The sequence below is a fragment of the Haliotis rufescens genome, unplaced genomic scaffold (assembly GCF_023055435.1).
Source record: "Haliotis rufescens isolate VD_foot unplaced genomic scaffold, xgHalRufe1.0.p SCAF_3, whole genome shotgun sequence".
In the NCBI taxonomy this organism is placed as follows: Eukaryota; Metazoa; Mollusca; class Gastropoda; order Lepetellida; family Haliotidae; genus Haliotis; species Haliotis rufescens.
In genome coordinates, this window is record NW_025964001.1 from 67823025 (window position 1) to 67834878 (window position 11854).

At 38.4% G+C, this 11854-nt stretch overlaps 1 long non-coding RNA gene across 1 annotated transcript; it reads right to left on the reverse strand.

The window, feature by feature from the left end:
* Positions 1 to 3555: 3555 nt before the first annotated feature.
* On the reverse strand, positions 3556 to 11069 carry LOC125384333. The gene is made up of 3 exons (XR_007223232.1): positions 10948 to 11069; positions 7511 to 7685; positions 3556 to 3604 (listed from the first exon to the last, which is right to left on the reverse strand). It is a non-coding gene; the product is annotated as an uncharacterized LOC125384333 (long non-coding RNA).
* Between the last annotated feature and the right edge of the window lie 785 nt (positions 11070 to 11854).

Here is an 11854-nt window from a genome sequence, read left to right on the forward strand (position 1 = left end):
GTACATCATTAAACTCTCACAACTCTTTCTGTGCATCAAAACTATGTATTCTGGTGCCATATAGACATGCTGGATAGGAACAAGTAGTGAAGTTTAATCCAATTTCCATTTTTTTTCTGAGAAGCTACATATATATACAATATATAAATCACAGATTTGACAAGTGCAAATATATTCTGATTTGTCTACAGGTTCTACTACTCCAAATCAGTACCAGTTTGGAGAGTGCGGTTTTCGTAGGGAGCCTTCAGTGCAGATCGAGAGATATCTGCAGGCTGTGATTGGAGGATATTCTGTAAGATTTTTATGTCTTTCAAATGTACATCCATCCAGTTATTAAAACTGACCATGTTTTTCTATATTTAGTACTGTCTTTTTCAACATGATGACTTATGCTGAATGTGACCACAGCTATTTTCAAGTAGGTGACATTTGGTGCGAAACTGGGGGTGGTGTGTTTAGCTTCCGGTACTTGGAAAAGGAGCTGACTAAGCTAGTCATTTTTATTTTTTTTATTGCTGCTCTAAGGCCAAACTGTGCACACACATACATGTAATAGCTGTTGAATGCTTAGTTATTTAAAAACAAATCATAACGTTACTATAGAAGTCTATGGGAAAACATTTGGTTGTGTGTAACCTGTAGGGTGAGTGCACATTTCAGTAATTCATACTTTACATGCTTTTCTGTTTATATTTCACCATGGATACACCATGGAGGCAAATTTAAAAATAATGACAGTGAAGTTGGGGACATTTTTGGTTGAATGGAGCATTTGGATGGCCTGGAAATGAATGTTGCTTCGTATTGTGGTCGAACTCAGCACGAAAACCCCCAGGGTACCTCTGTCCAACAAGCCCTCCTCCTGCCTTCTGAATTTGTTGAAACTGATGAATTTGACAACAAATTAGGATAAAGTCACCACTGCCACAACAATTTCTGCCTTATGTCAATCGCTTGCCAGTCAAGTTACGCGATGCCGTTATCTTGAGTGTGAAGCATGTACACTGCTGACAGCAGAATATGTCACACATCCTCTTATTTACAGTAAACAATGTAGCATACCAATATATCTTTCTGTTAGGTGCTCTTGTGTGAATGAATGATGCTATTTTTCTATTACGTTTCTTAAAACAGACTTATTTTTCACTCATATGACTTTCAAATAATTATTTTGTCCCCTCAAGAACTGACTCCTGGCTGTTATATCCAAACTGGTTTGCCATTTGATATTGTCTGAACACTTTTTTCAGCTTTTCGCATGCCTGATGTTGACTGGGGAGGTATATGTGCACTCATGCAGAAGAAGTAGGAGTTTCGACATCGAATTTGGCATTTGGAGAAGCTGATCCGAAGTCTGGTGTTGGCAGTGTGTGATCGACAACCCTTGTTTTGCCTCGCTGCGCTTTGTTACCTTGTAGAAGTTGTGGAACTTGGACATGTAGGTACAGTAAGTACATTTAAGAACCCCAGTCCACTTGAGGCCCCTCTGTTGCTCACTATCAAGTGCCATAATAAGATCACCCTCATGCACTAGACATTTCTGACAGTGCTCCCTTAATGCCTCACTGTGCAGTTTTTTAGTTTGCAAACATGAAGTAAGGGCTATACACCAGTCCCAGAACCTGCTTAGATGAAAATAATATCCACTGGCTCTTTTGGAATGTAACATTATGGTTCTGAAATCATCTGTAAAGAATGTGATAGTGTTCGACAAAACTAAATTATCTCCCCTGTTTAGTAAAATGCATTGTATCTTTCATTCCCCTATAAACCCATAAATTATTGGGGAGAAACACTATTTTAAGCTGGTATTGCATGACACTGTTAATTGTGAATAAAAAGAATTACATTTATGTCAGGATAAGCTGTACATTTTAAAAATTATATGGAATTTTAACTTTGTTTCATTGAAACTGGCAAATAACTGAAATAAGCAAGTTTAGCCACCTTGAAACATTAAACAGTAAGAATGTTTGATGTCCTGTGAGTATTTTAAAGTCTTAACTAAATAAATCAATAGAGTAAAGTGTAATTTCCTTCCATGTTGTGGTTTCAAAAAGCTTTTTTCTACTTGAGGGTCCATTTCAATTTCTTGGCTTTAATAGGCGGTATGGATCACTGGTCAGTGTTTGAGATTGCTGTTAACAATGCACCCCTTTACTTCCTATTTTCTGGTAAAGTTCATTATCCAGCCTTCCATATATGATGTCTTTAAAGCTGCTTAATGTGTCCCTTGCTTATTGTTGGCCTGAATTCCATGCTCTCTGTCCAATTTTGAGATTTTTTTCTGATTCCTTTCCATGTGTACTTATGTCACCAGCCTATATCATAGATGATTATACTTTTGATTTTTGGAGTATATGAAAGCACAAACATTTGTGATAGCCCCTCCATAGATGATTTACCAAATGCTGACAGCCATTTGAGTGTTTAATTATATAAACAATGGATGGTGTAAGTTCGAGCAATCTCAAACAATATCAATTGCATCATGTCATGAGTGTCAAAACCATATTCCATGAATGTAGCAGACTCTGCTATGTTCTGATGATGTCAGCAAAGGAAGGCAAACAACAGACCACTACTCAATTTTTAATATGTATTGTAACTGGTTTTGAGGTTTAAAGATTTGTTCAATTTTTTTAGTCGAAAAAATATTTTAGGGTGATATGATCTATGCAGCCTCAATCATTTATAGAATTGACCCCTGACCACCATCTTTTATGAAATATAAATGAACTTCCATGGTCAGTGCATGAAGGTAAAAACTTCTTTATTAATACAGAAATACCTTTTGTAAAACATTGATGAAGTGTACATCATTAAACTCTCACAACTCTTTCTGTGCATCAAAACTATGTATTCTGGTGCCAAATAGACATGCTGGATAGGAACAAGTAGTGAAGTTTAATCCAATTTCCATTTTTTTTCTGAGAAGCTACATATATATACAATATATAAATCACAGATTTGACAAGTGCAAATATATTCTGATTTGTCTACAGGTTCTACTACACCAAATCAGTACCAGTTTGGAGAGTGCGGTTTTCGTAGGGAGCCTTCAGTGCAGAACGAGAGATATCTGCAGGCTGTGATTGGAGGATGTTCTGTAAGATTTTTATGTCTTTCAAATGTACATCCATCCAGTTATTAAAACTGACCATGTTTTTCTATATTTAGTACTGTCTTTTTCAACATGATGACTTATGCTGAATGTGACCACAGCTATTTTCAAGTAGGTGACATTTGGTGCGAAACTGGGGGTGGTGTGTTTAGCTTCCGGTACTCGGAAAAGGAGCTGGCTAAGCTAGTCATTTTTATTTTTTTTATTGCTGCTCTAAGGCCAAACTGTGCACACACGTACATGTAATAGCTGTTGAATGCTTAGTTATTTTTAAAAAAATCATAACGTTACTATAGAAGTCTATGGGAAAACATTTGGTTGTGTGTAACCTCAAAGGGTTAACTGATAATACGTTGATTGATTGATCATTGTTATCTATCACTCAGTGGATTTTTTAGGAACCGTGGACGTTATGAAAATAGTTGTCACGTGGGCTTTCTCAGCCGACCCTTGAGACTTGACACCTATGTGAAACACCTGAAACAATCCAAGTGACCAGTTGAGAAACGAACACGGGTTATAATATCCCGAAACGATATATACCTTTTAAAATATTTGATTGTTACAGAGACACGTGACATTGAATAAGTTTCTTTGTCCAGCTGCAGACGAGTGGGATATTGTTCCTTTGTGTGGATATTCACGGATACATTCCTCGAACAAGGAAGCTGCCTAAAATTTATACACATAAATTTGGCAGGTTGTAATTATGGTATTTGCATTTTGTTTTCCTTCATTTGAACCGATAATTCGTTCTTGTTTCTCTACGTCTTGGTTGGGAAATTCTTCAATGCGCGATAGACGTTTTCACAGGTCTTTTCCCTTGTAAGCGTGTATATATTACCGTCAATCTGTAAAATGTGATTCTCTTAGGCAATTTATAAAATGTGTAAATATTTCAGTCATTTTGACTAAAAAATCTGTCCAGATTGATTAAGACTATCAAAAGGGCCTACAAACATCACAACAGATTATTATGTAGGATTAGAAGCCAAACAACATTTTCAGTCTCTTTGTGATGACATTAAACATCAAAATGTTTGGAATTTGTTATCATAATCATAGAGATGGAAATGTTTTTCAGTCAATTTGTAAAATAACTTAATATTAAGCATGTTAAGACGTTTAATAAATATGTTACACATTTTGACAGTAAAATAATATACACACTATAAAAAAGCAATGCTCAGGTGAAATATTTACTTCATGTTGCAAGTCAAAATAGTGTAAACGAAAATCGCAAAATTACCAAGCAAGTGACTTATCAAAATTTCGTCACCATTACCGATGCTACCCACAAAGATACCTACATTTCCTTATCATCTCGAAAACTGTATTTCATTTTGTTGATCAATGCGACCATACACCCTTATTACTACTGGTATCCATAAAAGTGACTAATGCGCTTACGAATGGCGCAGCAGAGGTCGCGAACTAGTCTAGATTTCTGCTATACACAGGGAAAAAACAATAACAAAGGCAACAACCAGTCCTGGGGAACTGCGTTAGATCACTGCCCCTTTAATGCCGCTTTTAGCAGTATTCCAGTTATATCGCGACATGTCAGCTTAATGTCGGAGGAAAGCCCGAAGTGATGCAGGTCTCAGACGTTTACCACTTCGGTGAAACCCACAAGCATGGGTATGGTGCTGACAAACCGAGAAACATAATCGGGGCAAACCGCCAACCACTACAGACAAGGCTGATTCAGGAGGAAGTCCTCCATATCTCGTCAGGATGACATCTTCCACGTGTGGCAGAGATATAAAGATGGATGAAGTGTCGTTTTCACCCGAGAAATCAGTGAGGTTTTGCTGAGGTGCTGTTTTAGCCTACACCCCTGAACATCACTTGCTTGATAATGGTCTTAGAATTTACACTGAAATGTCGCTCCTAATTGTAATAAAGAAGTTGTTCATCCATCTTATCCTTACTTAGTACTAGTACCAACTAGATGCCTCTAAAAGAGGTAACACTTTGTATGTTGGCTTCAAGTGAAGATGTGATATCTTCTATATGGAAACCCGTCACCTCTACAATGTTGGAGCGCGCTTGGAGACATAATTAAACATGCGCTTCGTTATGATGTTTATTACCTTGCTAAGTAACTAATATACCAAAGTGTATAGATGGTACAGGTTGACGAAACGTGTGTAATACATGAATATGGACACATTAAGATCGGTAGTATCATGATATAACATTGCCAAAAGTATGTTAATCAGCGTAAGGCAATGGTGGAGGCACTAACAGTTCTCAATATTGACTTCTCATTGTCTGGTATTTTCTTTTGTAGGAATATTGTTCACCATGATGTTCAGAATGTCATTCTTGCCTATATTAAAGCGTGTGGCAGTTTTGATACTATATAAAATATCCAGGTACTTAGCAAACCTTTATTATGGGCAAGGTGTAAATGGGCCTAGTTGCCTGAACACCTATAAAATATTTCACTAATCAATCAGTTATAACATTTATACTAAGTTTTCATATCATAATTAGATCCACAGCCAGGGCTCTTATAAGTTATCATTTTGCAACATTGACACAAAATTTCATATAATTATAGAGCGGCAAGTAGTACATATTTATCAAGGACAATGCAGATACAAAATATTAGTAGTTTCAGTTATAGCTTTTCAGACAGATGCTAGCCTAACATGCCTAAGGTAACAAGGACACACCTCCCAGACATAATATCCAACAAGACACAAGATAGGTGTACATAGATTGCCCTGAACTATATATATCATGCATATTAGAATAACATTCAACAAATACTTCAATTTTTCATTAAGGATTAGCCCATCGACAAGCACCCAGAAGATATGTCAACAAGATTAGTGCCAGTCAAACAGGCTAAGTTATTCCCCTCTGTCTAACCATTCATAAATCATAGGGCACACTCCATTGTGTATCAACCGATCATATTCCTTTTCATTGTTCTAACTTCTAACAAATAATGGTGTGAGTAAATCTAGTATCACTATCACCCATGTTTTGTTCTGCTATTGGGCCCCCAGGTAACCCCTTGAGAATTCAGGAGGGGGCTCTTCCATACCCACATCACCTGATTAATGAACCCAGTCTAGCACAGAGCACCTAATTACTTGTTTGTCTTCAACTGGTAAATTAGGTGAAGTGGGCGAATCACGGTGAGTAGAGGGGTACGTCATGCACAATGGTTCAGCAAAGTAACTCTCAGCAATTGTTAAAACAAGTTTAAACTACAAAGTTATTAATCTGTGTTTAGTGGGGCCTATACCAGATGTTTGAACTGTAAATTATCCTTGTCTCCCACAGATATTCATGGGAATGAAACAGCAGACAGACTGGCACAGCTAGCTCTGGACAAGGCGGAGATACACCCTATTGCTTTCAGCAAACTGGAGGAAATGCAAAATCAAAGCAGAAATGACAGACAAGCCCAATGGCAAGTGAAGGTTGCAGATGGCTTTACAAAATACAAAATTGAAACCCAAATTGGAAAAAAAGCCATACCCCTACTCATCTGTAAATATGGTCAGCTCCTCAACCGTATCTTTACAGAGCAGCCAAAGTAATTACATCCATTTTTAACAGATAAATTTGTATCAGTTAGAAAAAAGAAACCATATCAAAATAAAAGCAGAAAGATGGTCTAAGAGTAACAAACTGTTCAACAGTTCAACCACACGAAACAGGCATATTCTGTATGAACAATTATATTATATTTTGTCAACATAATTATGATCTCAGAAGGGCATTACTGCCATCAATCATCTAAAGTGGGACTTGACTTTCAGTGCATATCTATATTTATTGTGATTATTTATTCTGAACTTTATTTTGTCATGGTCACTGAACAAAGGCCTTGTGGGGGCACCTCTATTGTGCGGACATGTCTTGTGTGAGAGGTTAACATGCACATTATATACAGATGATGTGAAAACCTGTCATTTTACTTTCTTTATTATGCCTGTTTGGCATTATTTTTTTTAACATTTGAACATCTATACTGCCTCAACATTTCATACAACACAAGTGCATTTGTTTTCCATCCACTATGTGGTTGTTCAAATTACACTTATTACCCCGCTCAATGGATCAGTGTGCACTTAACAATCATTCTTAGCTCCCTGGGGAGTATACAACCCAAACTGCCTTGACGTACTAGAAGGTAAAAAGTCACATTGACATCTCATCCTACCGGGTACCCATTCACAGCCTAGCTGCTGAACAACGTCGATCCAACTACTCCCCACGACCAGTGTTGCTCAACTTGACATGATTTGTGACCTGTGCGCTGTGCACAGGACCACATGCCACCAGCTCATGCATTCTGATACAGATATGATAAATGATCAATAATTATGATATTAAAAAAACTATCTTGACACCTACTTCGCATACTCTGAGATTCATGTTTTTCTTTGTGGGTCTGTCAACTGCTTGGTGGTCAATCAGAGTGTAAGCCCAGGCGTCTTCTGGATTGGCTAATTTTAAATCTCTGTGTCCCACTTTCAAACCCATTTGTTTTCACCCTGCACTTTGCATCGATACTTCACTGTGCACTGGACTGGAAGAAAGCATATACTTAAATAAAGGTTAGTAGTTAAAGTTATAATTGTATTTTATGGCAGTATAACAATGCAAATCACTTTAGTTTAATAAATGTCTATATAGATCCTTAATTATATTTAAACATGTCTTATTTACTAGTATTAGTGTGTATGGTGAGTGTATGTATACTAGATATATTTCATTTCACTATATGTGTGTCTGTGTTAATCTAGGACATTTGTGATTTCAGTAACTTGTATTTTGTATTAATTTGATAATAGTTTACATGTAATGTTCATGTGCGTACATAAACATACCTTCATGATGTATTTTATATCATGAACAGGTTTTCACGAGGGTTTTGTCATATTTACGAGGGATTGTGACCACCCAAATACACCCCAGTGGAATTCACCGGGTGTATATATATATATATATACATGTATATATATATATATATATATATATATATATATATATATATATATATATATATATATGTATATACTTATATATACTTATATATTTATTGTACCATATTTATATTGAATGTGTAAATCCATTAAACTAACATATCTAAGCATATAATCGTGAAATGTTATAAATGATATATGAAGTATAACTATAAGTGTGGTAGATTATTATTTAATCTGCTTCGATTTTGATGTACTGGATATTATTGTATGTTTATTATTGTATTGACTGTTCCAGGGTGTCGGTTTATCACGATAGAAAATAAATAATCAGACCTCACACCCTAGCCTGTGTCATTATGTTATCTGGGATACATATGCACATATTAATGGCTACAACAGTTGTAACATACTTAAAGTTGTCAATACTGGGGCTTGATTGATATGTTGATGGGTAACGCAACTGACGTTGACATTGATTCAATAGTGGCAGGAAATATCAATATAGATTGATTACCTTAGTATCCTTAAATGACTAGAATATTTGTAGGCAACTTTTAGTCTTCATCAAATTATTATTGAACCCACAAGGTTTACTCAGCACCCCCGAACATTTAACAAGTATTTTACTCTTCAGGAGCTCTTGACCCAATGGTGACCATTGCCTCGTACATGTTAATCTGAGTAGCTCTAAACCCGTTGACAAAAGTTTTAAAAGAAAGATGTATTATTAGTTTGCTTGACAAGGTGAAATTAATGTGGTATTTGTGTAAGTATAACTGTATTCTCACCCTACTGAAGGTGCCAGATACACTAACAATATTCTCAGATACAATCACCATAAGTCATTGGAGAGAACATTGTTTAAAGTAACATGCACTAGAACCTAAAGAGGTAACATAAGCTTCATGAAGTGAGTGAGTGAGTCAGTGAGTCAGTCAGTCAGTGAGTCAGTCAGTCAGTCAGTCAGTCAGTCAGTCAGTCAGTCAGTCAGTCAGTCAGTCAGTCAGTCAGTCAGTCAGTCAGTCAGTCAGTCAGTCAGTCAGTCAGTCAGTCAGTCAGATGAGATGAAATGGGGTTTAACGTCTAACGTCGCGTCCAAGATTATTGCACTTATATAGCGACGTGCATGCACATGTGTGTGTTTGTGTGGCTGCTTGTACTAGTCCGGACTGATACCGATTTATAGTGCTAGCTCACTGAGATACCATGCCGCAGTGTAACATGAATATCCCACTCAGACACAGTATACTGACTCCGAGCCGACCAGTCCTTGTTTTAGCCCCGTAATTCCGAGCGCCAGACAGGGTAACAACAAGTACCATCTTTTAACGTCTTTTGGTATGACGCGGCCAGGGATCGAACCCCGGATGCTCTACCACTAGACCACTGAGGCGGTCGAGTGAGTGAGTGAGTGAGTGAGTGAGTGAGTGAGTGCATGGTTAATGTGACTTTTGACATTAACATTATGGCAGAAGACACCAGAAATGGGCTTCACCCATTTCACACATTATACTCATTTCGGGAATTGAACCCGTCCCTGGCATGAGTGAGTGAGTGAGTGAGGTTTTACGCCGCTTTTAGCAATATTCCAGCAATATCACGGCGGGGGACACCAGAAATGGGCTTCACACATTGTACCCATGTCGGGAATCGAACCCGGGTCTTCGGCGTGACGAGCTAACGCTTTAACCACTAGGCTACCCGACCGCCCCGTCCCTGGCATGACAAGTGTACACTTTAACCCAGGGGCTACCAGGAGACACTGAGGCTGACTACAACTATTTACATTATGAAGACAACCACATCAGATCCAACTTCAACTTGTAACTTTTTCAGTGACATAAACTGTTGGAGAAAACAAAGAGTGCACATGAAATCATATACCAAATGCAGCACCAGCGTATTGTTCTCCTCCATGACAGCTGCTGGGTTTTAATAAAACTAAATGAAAGGTACCCAGAAAGGCATGCCTTGTTTTCTGTGACTATCCAATCATCCCAGTGTGCCTGCTGTATATCAGGCCCATAGAACCCATGTTGTCAGCCCACTGTAGCCAGGTGGTCGGGATGTGTGAGCTGGCTCACTGTGTGTCACTTTACCCAGTACACAGTGCTGACCTATACTGCTGGATACATCTATTGGTCATTGCTCTTATTCACAGACCACCGTCATATAGCTGGAATATTGCTGAGAGCGGCGTTAAACAACAAACAAACAAACAAAAAACAACCCAAAAACAGAATAGATATGTTAGTCTCAATGAATTGTGGAATAAGTGAGTTAAAGCCCTGGCAGGTTTACTAACAGTGCAACATTGTTTCACTAATGGCAAGGGGAGGGGGAGGAGAGGGGAGGGGAGGGGAGGCTAAGGAAGGGAAGGGAAGGGAAGGGAAGGGAAGTGTAGGTGGGGGTTGTTGTTGTGGGAAGGAAAGGAACATGCATAATTTTACTCTCTTCAATAGTCGTCGACAATGGCCCCAATCCCACAGGTGAGCTGCCCCCTTTAAATCATTGCATCTTACATGCAGGCATAATATGACATTGACACTGACAATGAACACGAGGACAAATGACAGTAGTTGGATCCATGATGGTATTTTAAATATTTAAAAAATCCCCAATATTATTTTTTTATCTCTTTGTAATGACGTGCCAATGCAGTCGACTTCTTTTCCGTCACTGTGGACGACGTTCTGAATAAATGATTGTGACATGCCGACTACACCGTTGTTTATTCGGCGTGGCAGACAGATAACAGAAACTGAAGCTGTCTCGTGTGACGGAGCACTTTTGGATTTTCTGTTTCTGCAAAGACAATTTACCTTTGCACGTGCTGCTCAATGCAACCTAAATATAACCTACCTACACCATGTGAAAAGAACTCTTCATATTCCTCTCTGGGATAATAAGCAATGGGCGACTTTAGGTGACAGGCGCAAGGGAGCAATGGCTGCAAGGAAGTCGTACAATTCTGATTGGAAGGGAATGAACGCAATAGGACGTTTGCAGCGTTATGATGACCCCTAAACAGAGAACTAGATACATCTTAGGAAAAACGACAAGGACCCAGACCAATGTAAATAGCACGCAAGCTAGTAGTAAAGCTGTTTTGTGAATTTTGGTGAAAGGAATTCTCCCAGGTGTGGCGTATTCGTGGGCCGTCGTTGATAAAAACTAGTTCCGAAAAAATGAAAATGATCGTTCCCCGTTTTTGGATTGTCAGTAGTGTATGGAACATTCTGTTGAATTATTCAGCCGCTGTTATTTGTCCAAACTGTCTATATTCGCTTCTCGGCACTGTGTGAATATTTGCACTATTTTCTCTTTTCTGGGGACCATAATCAACATTCTCTTGACTATATATTTTGTCCAAGAAATGTTTAAACGTGGAGAATGAGTTCCATTTTCAGTGAAATACATTCTTTGTTGTCAGACCACGGGGCGCCAAAATTTAAAAAAAGGAGTATCGTCTTGAAACTCGGTGGGCGGGTCGGCCAGGACCCCCCGACCACGTTGACACTCAATTTTAGGATTTTTAACTATTTTCTCCAGGCCTTAGGGGCGACCGTAGTGTCAAAAGTAGGACTGGTGGCCATGGGCATGGGTGCCAAAATTTAAAAAAAGGAGTATCGTCTTGAAACTCGGTGGGCGGGTCGGCCAGGACCCCCCGACCACGTTGACACTCAATTTTAGGATTTTTAACTATTTTCTCCAGGCCTTAGGGGCGACCGTAGTGTCAAAAGTAGGACTGGTGGCCATGGGCATGGGT